A 14,458-nucleotide genomic window follows, 5' to 3' on the forward strand; every position below is an offset into this window, starting at 1 on the left:
TTCATATAATTGTGGATATTCATTTTTTATAATATATTAAACTGATTTGATTAGCTGCAATATGGAATCTGAAAATTATCTACTTTTCAAGCTCCTGATATTAAAATTGATTCATCTATCTTGTACTTTGAATAGATCTTTTACCTACGCATGGTTTTATAACAATATGCATTGATCAACTGGAAAATATTAGATCACTGAGTTATGTAGCTCTTCCAAGTGTTGACAAATTATATTAAAAAATCACATTCATGCCCTGGCAGGTTTTGATCAATAGTTAGAATATCGGCCCATGGACCAAAGGGTTTGCAGGTTTGATTCCTGGTTAAGGGAACGTATCCTAGTTGTAGGTATGATCCCTGTTCCTGGTCAGGAGACAACCAATCGATGTTTCTCTCTCACATAGATGTTTTTCTCTTTCTTTTCCCTTACTGCCTCGACTCCACTCTCTTAGAAAAAAAATCAATAGAAAAAATATCATTGGATGAGGATTAAAAAAAAATCACATTCATTAATATCACCATTACTTTCATCAGAAACACTTTTAAGTAATGCAAAGCTGTCAAACTTATGGTGGTGAGTACAAGATTTCCAAAATTGTAATCACTTGAAAGTCTGAATTTCATTTTTGGCAGCAAATACAACCAATATATCAGTTGTTCTTTTTGAAGTGTCACTTTGTTCATTTTGAAAAAATGTCTTCCACATACTGAAGTCTGAATGATCATTTGTTTTATTCAAGTAAAAATGGTATAATATGATAAAGAAGCTAATTCAACTTTCAACTAAAATAAGGACTTTCTCTTGAGACACCCATTGTACTTTAAAAGGTAGCAGAAGTATTTTATATGTTCTTCTCCTTCACCACAGTGTATTAATACAATATGCAGCCAAGGCTTGAGAGATATTAAAATAATAAGTTTACTGCTTTAATGAGGACATTACATAAAACTGGCAATTTTTTTAAGTAGTGTGTGCAAATGAAGAATATAATCTCTATAGTACAGTCTGGTGCCTCTATTTTGATTCATCCTAAGATACCTCACCCACCATTGCTTTTGTACCACAGGTGAAAAAGGCAAAAGGCATCTTAGCATTAAAAAATAATTATGGCCCTTCCAGGGTGGTTTAGTTGGTTAGAGCATCATCCCATATACCAAAAAAAGTTGTGAGTTTGATTCCCAATCAGGGCACATACTTAGGTTGAGGGGAAAGAACTGATCGATGTTTCTTTCTCACATCAATCTTTCTTTCTCACATCAATCTTTCTTTCTCTCCCTTCCTCTCTAAAAATAAATATATCCTTAGATGAGTTTTAAAAATAATAATTATGACCTTGTGGACCCCCTAAAAAGGTTTAGGCTACTAGGGTTAGAGAACCACTAAGATAGAGGCTCATGTTCCTTTATCACTCTCCTTAAAAAATCCTGGGTACTCATTATAGTTGAGGTGCCTCAAGGTTTTGGCTGAATTGTCTTCACAGGCATCATTCTCTTAATATGGAAAATATTCTAAGAATCTAAGAAACTTAAGTGTTATCTATAGCTTCCAAATACTGGCACAACCTAGTTAAGGTAGACTATAAGATTTGTTAGAGAAACAGATGGTCAAAATGACATACTTTTAGTGTTATCAACTCAACTCTTAATGTATGTAACCTCTTTTGTGTGTGTGTGTGTGTGTGTTTATGGGCACCTTGTATGTACATGCTCATATATATATGTATGTATATATATATATATACACTACATATAAATGCAGTTAGATGTATAATATACACACAGATGTATAATGTACATACAGATTTTATTGTTTTAACATATCATAAAACTCAAAGTCAGTATCTAGCACAACAGCAGTAATCTTTGGAATAAGTTTTAATGCAAAAAAAAGGGGGGGTTTGAAATAAAAAATCAATAAAAAAATAAAAAACTGAAAAGAGGATGACAGACCTTTTGCTTTCTTAACTGAAAAATGTTTAGTATTCTTCTTACACAAATGTCAGCACCTCTGAAAGTCATACATTATAGTTATAGTTTTCTTTCATTATTGTTATAGTTTTCATGTGATTTGTACCATTTCAAGAACTAACATCTTAATCTGTAGCAGTCATTTCTGAATAAACTGCTGGGTTTAAATAGCTTTCCCCCCCCAGAAGCTCAATCAGCATAATTTTATTTTTACTAATTTTTTTTTGTTTTAGAAATGCAAATTATATATATATATATATATGTCTCCAACTTGTTATGTAAGATTTTAGTTTGTCTAAGTAAGTAATGTCTTTGGAAATATAGCATTTCAAGTTCAATCAAGAGATTCTGGTATTTTTTAATTAAAACATATAAAGTTTTAAATTTTTCTGCTCTGTGTCTTATTGCAGAAATCAATGTGCACTTCTTTTATTAAAAACATTTATTATCAAAAATCATTTTAATGGCTTTATTAGCCAAAAATCGTCCCCTCTCAAATTTATCATGTCATACAATCCTTTGTTAAAGAATATTGGTAAAGTAGTTGCAAACCCAGAGTTTCTTATTGTTCTCATCTATTTGGCTCTTCCTAAAACTATCTTCATTCCTCTCAGGAAAATTTTAGTATTATATTTTCCTGAACTAATGACACAGAACAAATTCTACTCTATTAACCCATGACTTGAAGAATATCAAACTTATTCTACTTTGATTCAAACTTGATTGTTACCATTGTTCCTCTACGGCTAGCAGGTGGATACAACTAACACAGGCTTTGCTCCAGATTTTTTCTGGCAACACCTTTGGAGAGTACAATCATACACGGTTCAAGGAAACAAGGGCCCATTCTTCATATCAGTAACATGATAAGTGGCTCCTTGAAAGCTAAATTAAACAATTCAGTAATTCCTGAGCATGTAAAATATGAATTCTACAGAATCCCTCCCCCTGACTACATATATTATTCATCTATGTGGATAAATCTAACACTCAATTTTCAGCCCTCACTTTTTTGCTCTGTCAGCAGCATTGGAACAATATGACCATATTTTTCTTTTTAAAAATTTTTTGGTTAATCCTTACCCAAAGGTATTTTTCTTTCTTTCTCTCTTTTAATTTTTTAATTAAATTATTGTCTTTGTACATATACCATTGGCCCCCACCACCCCTTCCCTCCCCCATACATGCCCTCTCTTCCCCGAAGATAATTTTCTATTGATTTTTAGGAGAGTGGAAGAGAGAGGGAAAGACAGAAACATGGACGTGGGGAAAACATATCAATTGGTTGCCTCCTGCACAAGCCCTGACCAGGACCTGGGCCAGGGAGGAGCCTGCAACCAAGGTACGAGCCCTTGACCAGAATCAAACCTGGACCCTTTGGTCTCCAAACTGATGCTCTAGCTACTGAGCCAAATTGGCTAGGGCATGACCATTTTTTACTTGATTTGCAGGACACCAGAGCCATTAAATTTTTCTTCTTCCTTGGCTGTTCCTTCTTTAACTTCTTTGCTGTTTCCTTTTCTTCTCCCTGACCTGTCTGTGGAGTGCCCAGTGCTTAGTCTTTGGGGTTTTCTTTTTCCTAACTCACTCATTCTCCTGGAGATACATCTAGTAACAATGCTTTAATTAGCATCTGTACTAAACACAAATTTATGCCAGTATTGACTCATGGAACCAGCTACCTACTTGACACCTCCATCGGAGAGCCACTAGACACATGAAATTAATTATGTCCCAAACCAACTCTAGTTCCATTCCCTTCTCCCCACCTCCCGTATGTCCACCAAAGCTCTCCTCTCAGAACTTTCCTATCACAGTTGATGGCAACTCTATCTTTCCAGTTGCCGAGGCCATATATCTTGGAGTCATCCCTGGCTCCGCTTTGTCTCTTACACCCCCAATCCAATCTGTCAACAAATACTTATTATATATTCCTTAATATGTTGTCTGTCTCCTCCGACAAGAATGTAAGTTTCATGAAGGCAAGGACTTTGTCAGTTGTGTTTTGTACAGCAATGTATCCCAACTACCTAGAAAATACTGCTTGGCATATGGTAGGCACTCAATATTTGCTGAATAAATTAGTTAGGATATAGTAATTATAATGAAGAAAAGGGGTGTAATTGCCTTTCATTTTAGAAATAATGACTGGAAAGGCAAAGTGTGCATCTGAGTAATGGCAGGGGAGGACAATCCTGCAGCACAGGGCCAGATTTTTTGCACATCTGAGGCCAGTATGGACAAAGAGTGCAAAAAAAGGAACAGGCCAGAAACGCCACGATTTATTTATGGTTCTTCTCTGTTGTACCCAAAGGCTCCATAAATCAAAATAAAGTCATCAGGATACACTCAATTATGAAACAACTGCTTTTCCTTTAGCTTGCACAGATGTAAATAAAAATCAGGAGGAAAAAGCTAAGTTTTCCAATTACATAAAAAAATGATATCTTTCTCTCTTGGGAGAGCATGACTATAGATTGCATTTTAACTCTGCAGCTGTGGTACAGGAGACAAACTATTTCTAGAAAAATCCACTGAAGAAGACATAATTATATGGCTCTATAGAAATATATTTAATTTAAAAGTTACAAGTGGGTTATAAAATTATAAAACCTGAAGGCACTTCAGAGATCATCCAGTCCACAGCTCTCATTTTAGGAGTGAGAAACCTGAGTCAAGAGAGATTAGGTGACTTGCCTAAGAGTCACAGGTAATGGTGAGTCCTGACTTCTAACCAAATCTTACTCTTCACTCTATTGTTCTTAGTTAATACAACATCACGCTGATCCAGATGTAACGAATCTATCATATACTAAGAAACAAATAGTTTAAATAGAATATCTCCCATACTCAATTTCACTTTTCATGTTCCTATTTGACAATATAAAAATTTTTTAAATAAAATGTTATAAATACATTTAAATGATTCTTGAGCTACAGTGCTCTTAGTAGTCCCATAAATGAGAACTTTAGACTCAGAAGGAATAGAATGAGGCAGGTTCAACTTGCAACCCAGTATATTTCTGTATTATCATCCCCTTCAATATTTCTATGATGTCATACATTACATTAGTGGCCCCGTCACATAATTTGGAAAATATTCAAATTGAGTTTATTTTCCTAAGGGGATTGGTGGTTGGGAGCCACATGACTCCTCTAGCAATTCTTATTCTCTCTCATAACAGGAAGGTATTATAATTCTTCCTCCTTATACTTTACACATATTTAAAGAAAAATCCTTTTAATCACTCTACTTCAAACCATCCATCTCAAGGGTTCTAGTTTGCATGATAGTTTCCACAGTTTTGTTTATCGTATTCATAAGCCTTTGAATCCACTAAAAATTTGGTACATATGATCAGCAGCCGATTATTCTCTCACAAGCATAGATTACCCTCATTTATTTATGCATGTGCTATAACTAATTATGAGTATAAGATATGTCAGGTACTGTGCTAGATTCTGGGAAAATGAAAGTGAACACAGCAGACAAAGTGCCTACCTCACTCACATGTATCCTCATAGGAGAATGTGCATTAAAGAGATTTCTATAAAAGCATTTTTTAAAATTTAAATTCTTATTGTTGTGACTGATCTTTGTAATGTGATTATTGTTTCCTGTGCCAATGGTGCACTTAAAGAGGTGTTTGTTTTTGTTTCACTGAGAACAGGGTTTATATCTTATTTATCTCTGCATTTTCTAGAATATGGCATAATGCTTTTGAATAGACCCTCAATAAATATTTGCTAAACTAAATTAGACCTAAACATGTACAGACACTCACAGATACACACACGCTATCATGCATTTTGTAGTAAAGGCCAGACTCTTCTGTTATGTCATTACTAGAGGTCTGGTGCACAGATTTGTGCACTGGTGGGGTCCCTCGGTCTGGCCTGCGGAGATCAAGCCAAAACTGGCTCTCCAACATCCCACGAGGGGTCCTGATATGCGAGGCTGAGGGACCCCAGGGGTGCACAATCGGGGCTGGGAGGAGGGACTGCAGAAGGGCTCCAGGGCATGTCTGGTCCATCTCATCCAGTCCCAATAAGCTGAACCCCAGCAGCAAGCTAACCTACCGGTCGGAGCGTCTTCCCCTGCTGGTCAGTGTGCGTCATAGTGACTGGCCGAACGACTGAACAGTCAGACAATTAGCATATGAAGCTTTTATTATATAGGATCCTGTTATAAACTTTGACACTATGATAAATAAAAGAGTGACTATTATTATATAGCTTCACATTATAAATAATGATTATTCAAAGAACATCCTCTACCAAAGAGAATGTTGGAGAAGAGAAACAGAGTCAGAAATAATTTATAATTTCAAAGTTAAGGTTCACTGGAATTTTAATGCACAATGTTCTGTCATTTGTTATAAACAGGATGTGTCAACCAATGACTTCTTAGTTCTCAGCTTGTACCCAATGGCTGATTTTTTTTACTCCCTTATCAGAGTAAAAAAATATTCTGTCACTTGTTTCTTACCCTATTAAGAAACAAGTGACAGAAAATAAGTACAAACATTAAAGTTTTGTCTGTAATATAATGGTTTGGAATACTTCATTTATACATCAGTATGACAATGATAATTGTTTAATACTTATTCCATATATTTTAAGTAAATTTAAATTCAGAAATCTTTTCTTTTCTGAAGTGAGGCTAACATGTAATCTAATAGTCTTTAAAAAACTGACCAGAAAAGATTATCACTAGTTACTCATTCCCTCCCTTATCTCTGTTATTCTGAATATACCTACAGCCTTTCTGAGAAATATGGCTTCAGGTCTCTCTGCATCCCACTGGTCTTCTCAGTCACCTCTTCATTCCACGTCGTCTCTATCTCCTTTAAATCAGGTACAGTTTTCCAGAAGGCAGAGTGTATACTTACCCACCCCTCCCCCATAGGATCCCAAATCCTTGAAAAGACTGTGTTTCCCCTCAAACTCTCAATATCAGCCAAATGTGATTTTGACAAGGTTTCAGTTCTTTTTATCAGTCTCAACATTAAAAAATGAAGCCTAGAATTTGTTTTTGTAGTTTGAAATGATTGTTTTTAAAGACTATGTCTTCTTCCAAAGGAAAAGAAGAGACTGAGGTTTATCTCCAATCCACTTTTCCCCTTGAGCAAAGAAAGCCCAATAGCTCTAAGCAGCAGGCACGTATGCATAGGACAGAAAATGCAAACCAAACAAGTTTGGAGAGTATGAGGAGGGCTCCTTTTTTCCTGATGCTGTAAGATCCAAAGAGAGAAAGGTGGAGAACACAGGAAAAGTCCTGCCCTTCAGGACATTCAAACTAATGTTTTTTGTTTATTTTTCACCCTGTGGAATGCAGAATAATCTGAAAAGGCAAGGGTCACCTTTTCGATCATATTGCTAGCTCCATGGCCTAAAATGCTCAATAGTTTGTTGAGTTAAATTCCAAATGATTCTATAGAGGGGAAGGGGGAGGAGTTGTCTTTTTTGGTTCCAACAGGAAGTTTGGTGTGTTTTATAAGTACCTTTTCACAAATACTGACAGACTGGTACTTAAAACACAGTCAACCAAACGTGTGTCAGGGAATTAAAGCAACTTGTTATCAAAACTTTCCCACTAAGCTGCTTGTTTTTAATGGGGTAAAAATTTTTAAATTTCCAACTACGCTAAATACAACAAGTAGGAAACAGTAAACATTGCTCAGGAAATAAGAGATTGGTGTTTAAAGTGAGAGATTCAAAGAGGAATGGATTTATAGTCTGATCGTTTTTATTGTCCTTTTTATCATTAAACTCATCTTTACTGGAACCTCCCATCTAAAATTTCCTTTTTAAGATCAGGGATCTTAAAAGGGTTCCTAATAGCAGAAAAACTAACTTCTGAGTAATTCTGTTTGGGGCTTTTCAAGAAGGTTCTCAGGAAGTCAGCTCATTGTCTTTCCCCCTGGATGTGCTCCGTCAAGTGATAGAAGAAAGATGTTTGGGTCTCAAGCCTCTAGGGAAGAAATAAAAACCCAGCTCTGCAGGAGGAAATCAGCAAGTCCCAAACTTTCACTGTCAGGATATTAAAACTGCTGCGAATGTACATGAGCATTAGAATATTTGGTTTCTGTCCATCCAACCAATAAATATTTAATTCAAGACTTTGTGCCTACAAGAAAAATATTTTTTTTGAGTTTGGCTCTAAATTAAACATATTGATTTAAAGGCCATCTTTTCCAAGTAAGACATTTTATGAGTTCCCTCTTCCAACTCTTATTTCTTACAGCAAAGCTAAATAAAATCTAATATGATGATATTCGATAGTTCTAGAGTCTCAGATCCTAGGATCTGAGGGAGGCATACAAGGCTCTAGGAGAGTAGGTCAAAGGCCACTTGCCTCTCCGACCTAGACTTTGACAAAAATCTAAACAGAAGAAATGCTTGGAATATATGAATCATTCATGAAAATACATCTGTTCTTGAAGTGATATATTTAGTGAAAAACAAAGGCAAAAACGATAGCAAAACAAAATAAAACATGAAACTAGGTGATAGACATTATATAATTGCAAAGATCAAGTGACGTGTGTGGCTCTCAAAGGTCACTAAAAGGAGATACAAGCAATAAATAGCAGGAACTTGTGGTGCTAGTACTGTAACTGGAATATTCTTTTAAACCCCACTTGCTTTGCTGATTCTGATACAACCTGCAGAGCTCAGCTTTACCACCACCTGCTCACCTGACCTCCATCCCTGACCTCCCTGACCAGGTCAAGTCCAACACCAAAGGCCCCCAAGTGGACTTCCCTTGATGGCTGGCCCCTGTCACAGACACCATTCTCCATTCATCTGTGTGGTGTTTGGGTTAATGTTAGTCTCCACTATTTTCCCAGCACCAAACAATCTTTGGCACATAATAGGTGCTTAATATTTATTCATCAAATAAATAAATAATGAATTAAAAACAAAGTTATGAGAACAGTGTAAGTGTGAGATCTCAGACTATTCATTTGAATACTTTGTCAGCAATTTGGAACAAGACCAAACTCAATACCATCTTTATAGACAAACTGCATAGTATTTTGAAACTATTTACTTGCCGTTGCTATTGTTAATCTTGGGGCCAGATAAAGTCTTCCTGAGAAAACGATCTCAAAGATATTGAGAACCCTGCCATATTTATGTTTAAAGTGGTTGAGAGGCCTAGAAAACAAGATACTGAAGCTGACCAATATACCAACTTGCATGGTGGCACTTGGTTATCTTAAGACAGTTTCAGAAGTGGTTTTGTCCAGTAACTTCATCAATTGGATGAAAAAGTGGATATTGGGATGCATAAAAGGAGCAAAACTAGTTCATGAATTGTTAAATTGGGAGGTTTTAAGTATTGATCACAAATCCTAAAAAGTAAAAAAAAAAAATTGTGTAGCCAAGATCACAGAAATTTACTTAAAATGTTAGCTTTAGTAGAAAAAACTAAGAAAGAAGCAAAAAGAAACTTATTTTTAAAAGTCAAACATTTCAAAACATTTGTTGGAAGTTCGGAAGTGGGATTTCGGAATGAGTGGATGATCTTTTGGGTGGCACAGGGTCGAGGGAAGAGAGAAGGTTTATGGAACAACTGTGGGATTTGTTTGTTTTTGGTTGTTGTTTAATGTTGATACTATTTTTCAGATGACCCATGTCAAAAACTTTTTTTTCCATGTTAAAAACTTAACAGACCAATGTTTTAGGGGCCTAAAAGATGGTTACACAGACATAAATTAAAATTGTTTAAGAACAAAATATATTTCCACTCAACAGAGAAATAGAAATTGGGAAGACATGTCGGTTCACTTCTACTCAAGTGTCCTTCGTTACAAACGGGGTCAGTGTCAGGATTCTTGTGGGAAAGAAGTGAGGTTTGGGGAAATGAGATGGAGAGAGCCATTCGACCTTAATTCACCCAGGGCTACTTCTGGAGGCTGAGAGAGGGATGAAGTATCATTGGAAATTTGCTACTCCAGGAGCACAATGTTTCCCAAGGATAAAAGCAGTGAATGACTGTGAAAATCCTTATCTCCCTAGCACCTACTGCAGTGCCGGGAAGCATTATCCATTCTTTCTCTGAGTACCAGAGTAGCTTTCATCTGCAAGGTATTAAGCTCAGTAATGTGGATATACAGTGAGTAAGAGAGACATAACCACTGTCCTATGGACCTCACATTCCGTTGGAAAGACAGGTAGTAAATGCTTACACAAAACCGTTTAATCAAAATTGTGTGATAGGTGTGAGGAAGCGGGAGTTTAGGATACTCTGGTAGTTAGTACTCTGAGGCGCCTGAGCTACTGGGGGTTAGAAGTGATGCTGCAGGGAAACATGAAGTACAGGTGGGAATGGCTACCTAGGGGCGGAGGCCAGGGCCAGGAGAACATTCCGGGCAAGGATGAAAGGTCTGCAGTGAAATGGTTTTTTTGTCCCCCTTCTGAGATGTATCATTTTGCCCTCCATCGCTCACTATAAATATTTTGTTTTTGTTTATTTTGAATGAGGGTGGACCTTGTATTTTCTGTCTCTGGAGACACAGGGTAGCCTGAGCTGGTCCCGATTCCGTGAGACCAAGGGAGCAGCAAGTTACATGTTCTCAGACTAAAATGGCAAAAAGCCACCAAGACTCCCCAAGAGTCTTTATCTAAGACATTTATGCAAATTTACCCTTAAGCAATCTTGTAGAAGCCTGTAGACCGAAACAGTTTTTCCTGCTGGTCTTAGGAAAAAAACAGTTTTCCGATGGTCTTAGGCTCTACAGCAGCAGTTCTCACCGGCTAGCAGGGTCGCCTAAGACCATCGGAAAACACAGATATTTACATGACGGTTCATAACAGTAGCAAAATTACAGTTATGAAAGTAGCAACGAAAATAATTTTATGGTTGGGGTCACCACAACATGAGGAACTGTATTAAAGTTCCTCAGCATTAGAAAGGTTGAGAACCACTGCTCTAGAACCTCAGTGGGCCAGTCACACCAGGGAGGGGGCTGCTCAGTAATTTCCTGGGATTGAACACAAGTGGCAACGATGAGGGCCAGACACTGCCGCTCTCCCTGCATCCGCCCAAAAGAAATCCCGCCTGCAGGGCAGATAGCACACTTATGTTCCAGTTCCTGCTTAGGAACAGACTTCTGAGGATAGTCAGTCTCTGGTTGGAGGATCGTCTCCTTTGGGCTATTTTTAACTTTTCTTCTTTGTTCCCTTTGATACATCCTTTTTTCTTCCTTTTATTTCTTCCTTCTGTCCTCCCCCTTTCCTTCCTCCCTCCTTTCATCATTTGTTATCCAATTACTACTATGCGTCAAGTATTAGAGATAAAATATAAATAAGAAGCTGTAGTCAAATATGTGGGGAACAGATCTGTAAACAAGGAGACTCAAAACCTGTTATCCCTTTTCTTTGCTCCTCAGCTCTTTGTACGGATTCAAACCCCAAGGGTTTGTGTGAGCCAGACCAGCATTAAAAAAGACACACGTCAAATGGCCATTTAACCCCTACAGGAAGTTTGTCAGAGATATAAAACCTAGCTGGAGATTGCATGGGATGAAATAAAAATGAAAACAAACAGCTATATTAACTTTTACAGTTTGAACTTAGAAACAGAATAGTTTGGGGTAAGATATTTTTTTATATAAATCCTCTGCTATATAAATTCTAATAACTTGCTATTCAAACCTTATTGGATAATAACAGGTACTATTAGCCTGGCCAGCGTGGCTCAGTGGATGAGTGTCGACCTATGAACCAGGAGGTCATACCCCACTGGAGCACATGTCTGGAGTGAGGGCTTGATCCTGAGCAGGGGCCATGCAGGAGACAGCATGGTCAATGATTCTTCCTCATCACTGATGTTTCTCTCTCTCTCTCTCCCTCTCCCATCCTCTCTGAAATCAATAAAAATATTTTTTTAAAAGACGTACTATTAGATATGCTATTTATTAAATTTTCCATCCATTATTTATTTATTTATTTATTTATTTATTTATTTATTTATTTTTTAAATATATTTTTATTGATTTTGTACAGAGAGGAAGGGAGAGAGATAGAGAGTTAGAAACATCGATGAGAGACAGTCATGGATCAGTTGCCTCTTGCACACCCCCTACTGTGGATATGCCCGCAACCAAGGCACATGCCCTTGATCGGAATCGAACCTGGGACCCTTCAGTCCCCAAGCCGACGCTCTATCCATTGAGCCAAACCGGTCTTGGCCCATTATTTATTTTTTAATTGACATACAATACTGCATTAGTTTTAGGTATATACTAATAATAATGATTTGATATATATGTATATATTGTGAAGTGATTACCACAATAAGTTTAGTTAACATCCATCACAATACATAGTTAAATCTGTTTTTCTTATGATCATGAGAACTTTTAAAATCTACTCTCTTAGCAACTTTGAAATATAGTACATTTAACTATAGTCACCATGCTGAACATTATATCTCTGGGATTTATTTATCTTAAAAATGGAAACTTGTACCTTTTGATCACTTTACCCATTTCACACCTGCTTCCTGCCTCTGGTAACTACCAGTCTGATCTCTATATCTATGAATTCAGTTTTTAAAAGAATTATTCTTAGGGTCCACATATACATGAAATCACATAGTATTTATCTTTCTTTGTCTCACTTATTTCGCTTACCACAAAGTTTCCATTTTGCATAAGGTCGATCCATGTTGTTGCAAATAGTAGGATTTCTGTCCTTTTATGGCTAAATTATATATATATATATATATATATATATATATATATATATATATATATAGTATGTATACATATTTATACATTTGTGTTATCTATTGATAAACACTCAGGTTGTTTCCATGTCTTGGCTACTGTAATAAAGCTGCAATGAACAAGGGGGTGCATGTATCTTTTTAAGTTAATGTTTTCGTTTCCTTTGGATAAATACACAGAAGCAGAATTTCTGGATCATATGGTAGTTTTAGTCTTTTGAGGAACCTCCATGCTGTTTTCCATAGTGGCTGAACCAACATACACACCCACCAACCTTTTCTCCACATCCTCCCCAACACTTACTATTTCTTTTATATATATATAATAAATATTCTAACAGGTATAAGGTGGTATTTCCTTGTGGTTTTGATTTGCATTTCCCTCATTAGCGATGCTGAGCACCTCTTCATGCACTTGTTGTCTATTTGTATGTCTTCTTTTGAAAAATGTCTATGTAGGTCCTCTGCCTGTTTTTGAAAGCAGATTAGTTTTTTTTTTCTATTAAGTTATATGAGTTCTTTATATTTTTTTGAATATTAACCCCTTAGCAGATATATTATTTATAGATATTTTCCCCATTCCATAGGTTGCCTTTTCTTCTTGCTAATGGCTTTGCTGCACAGAAGCTTTTCAGTTTGCTGTAGTCCCACTTATTTCTTTTTGGTCTTGTAAGCCTTTGATTTGGTGTTAAATGCAAAAAATACTGTTAAGACTGATGTCAAGAATCTGACACCTTATGTTTTCTTCTAGGAGTTTTATGAAAACTTCTAGGAGTTTTCAGGTCTTCAATTCCTCTTTAACTCATTTTGACTTAATTTTTGTGTATGGTAAGATAGTGGTCCCATTTCATTCTTTTGCATGTGGCTGTCCAGTTTTCCCAACACCATTTATTGAAAAGACAATCTCTTCCCCCATTGTTTGTTTATCCATTACTTCTTAAACTTTTTCCCCCCCCTGGTGAGAAGGTCCACAGCACTTTTTAAATCCTCAGTGGGATTTATAATCTCCCCAAATATGTAAATATATACCAACAGTACATCAGCTATTATGACTATAGAAAAGCAGAAAGCATCTGTGTAAAGTAGTTACTGGAATTAAATGAGAAAAAAAATCATAAGAACATGAGTGAGTCAGCAGGAGGGTATAAGAGCTTTAAAGGTATCGACTTCAAAGAAAAAATGAAATTATTTGGGTTGCCCTAGTAACACCAAGATAAAATGTGGAAATGAAAATGTGAGACTTGACATTTTAAAAAAACTTCTTTCAGCATAAGGTCTCTCACACCATGGAATGAGCTTTACCATGGTGACAGGAAAAACACACACATATAAACGGATTAAAGAAAAAAAATATCCAAGAGTGGAGAAGCACAGTAATAAGGATTAAGCTGAACTAATAAATACCCTGTATCTTTCTTTTCCTTAACTCACATTATTAAGTAGGGGGGAACAAAGTGTCTGCAGTGATCAAATTAGACTTTCTTCAGGGACATGTGATCATAAATGATTTAAAATGTTCAGTTCTTGTATTATTTCTACCCACTCACTTTCCCCCAAATGGTACAGAACTTCCACTCATTCTAGAGCTCTGGCTTTAGTAACAAGAAAAGGCAAAAGAAAAACAAATAAACATAAGGAATAGGTTATAATGTCTATGCTCAATCTCTACTTTTTTTGGAGGTGATAATCTCTCGTAATTAAGACCAAACCAGATATTCATATGAATGTAGCATTATAGCGGTTGAGG

At 36.4% G+C, this 14,458-nt stretch overlaps 1 protein-coding gene and 1 long non-coding RNA gene across 3 annotated transcripts in view; one reads left to right on the plus strand and one right to left on the minus strand.

Moving 5' to 3' along the window:
• The window catches only part of LRRC8C (leucine rich repeat containing 8 VRAC subunit C), a 131,102-nt gene that overhangs the window by 36,991 nt on the left and 79,653 nt on the right, over window positions 1–14,458 (minus strand). The window lies entirely within an intron of this gene.
• Window positions 210–14,283, plus strand: LOC123652697. The gene is made up of 3 exons (XR_006742164.1): window positions 210–219; window positions 1,008–1,011; window positions 14,199–14,283. It is a non-coding gene; the product is annotated as an uncharacterized LOC123652697 (long non-coding RNA).

The sequence above is a fragment of the Pipistrellus kuhlii genome, unplaced genomic scaffold (genome assembly GCF_014108245.1).
Source record: "Pipistrellus kuhlii isolate mPipKuh1 unplaced genomic scaffold, mPipKuh1.p scaffold_m20_p_2, whole genome shotgun sequence".
NCBI classification, from domain to species: Eukaryota; Metazoa; Chordata; class Mammalia; order Chiroptera; family Vespertilionidae; genus Pipistrellus; species Pipistrellus kuhlii.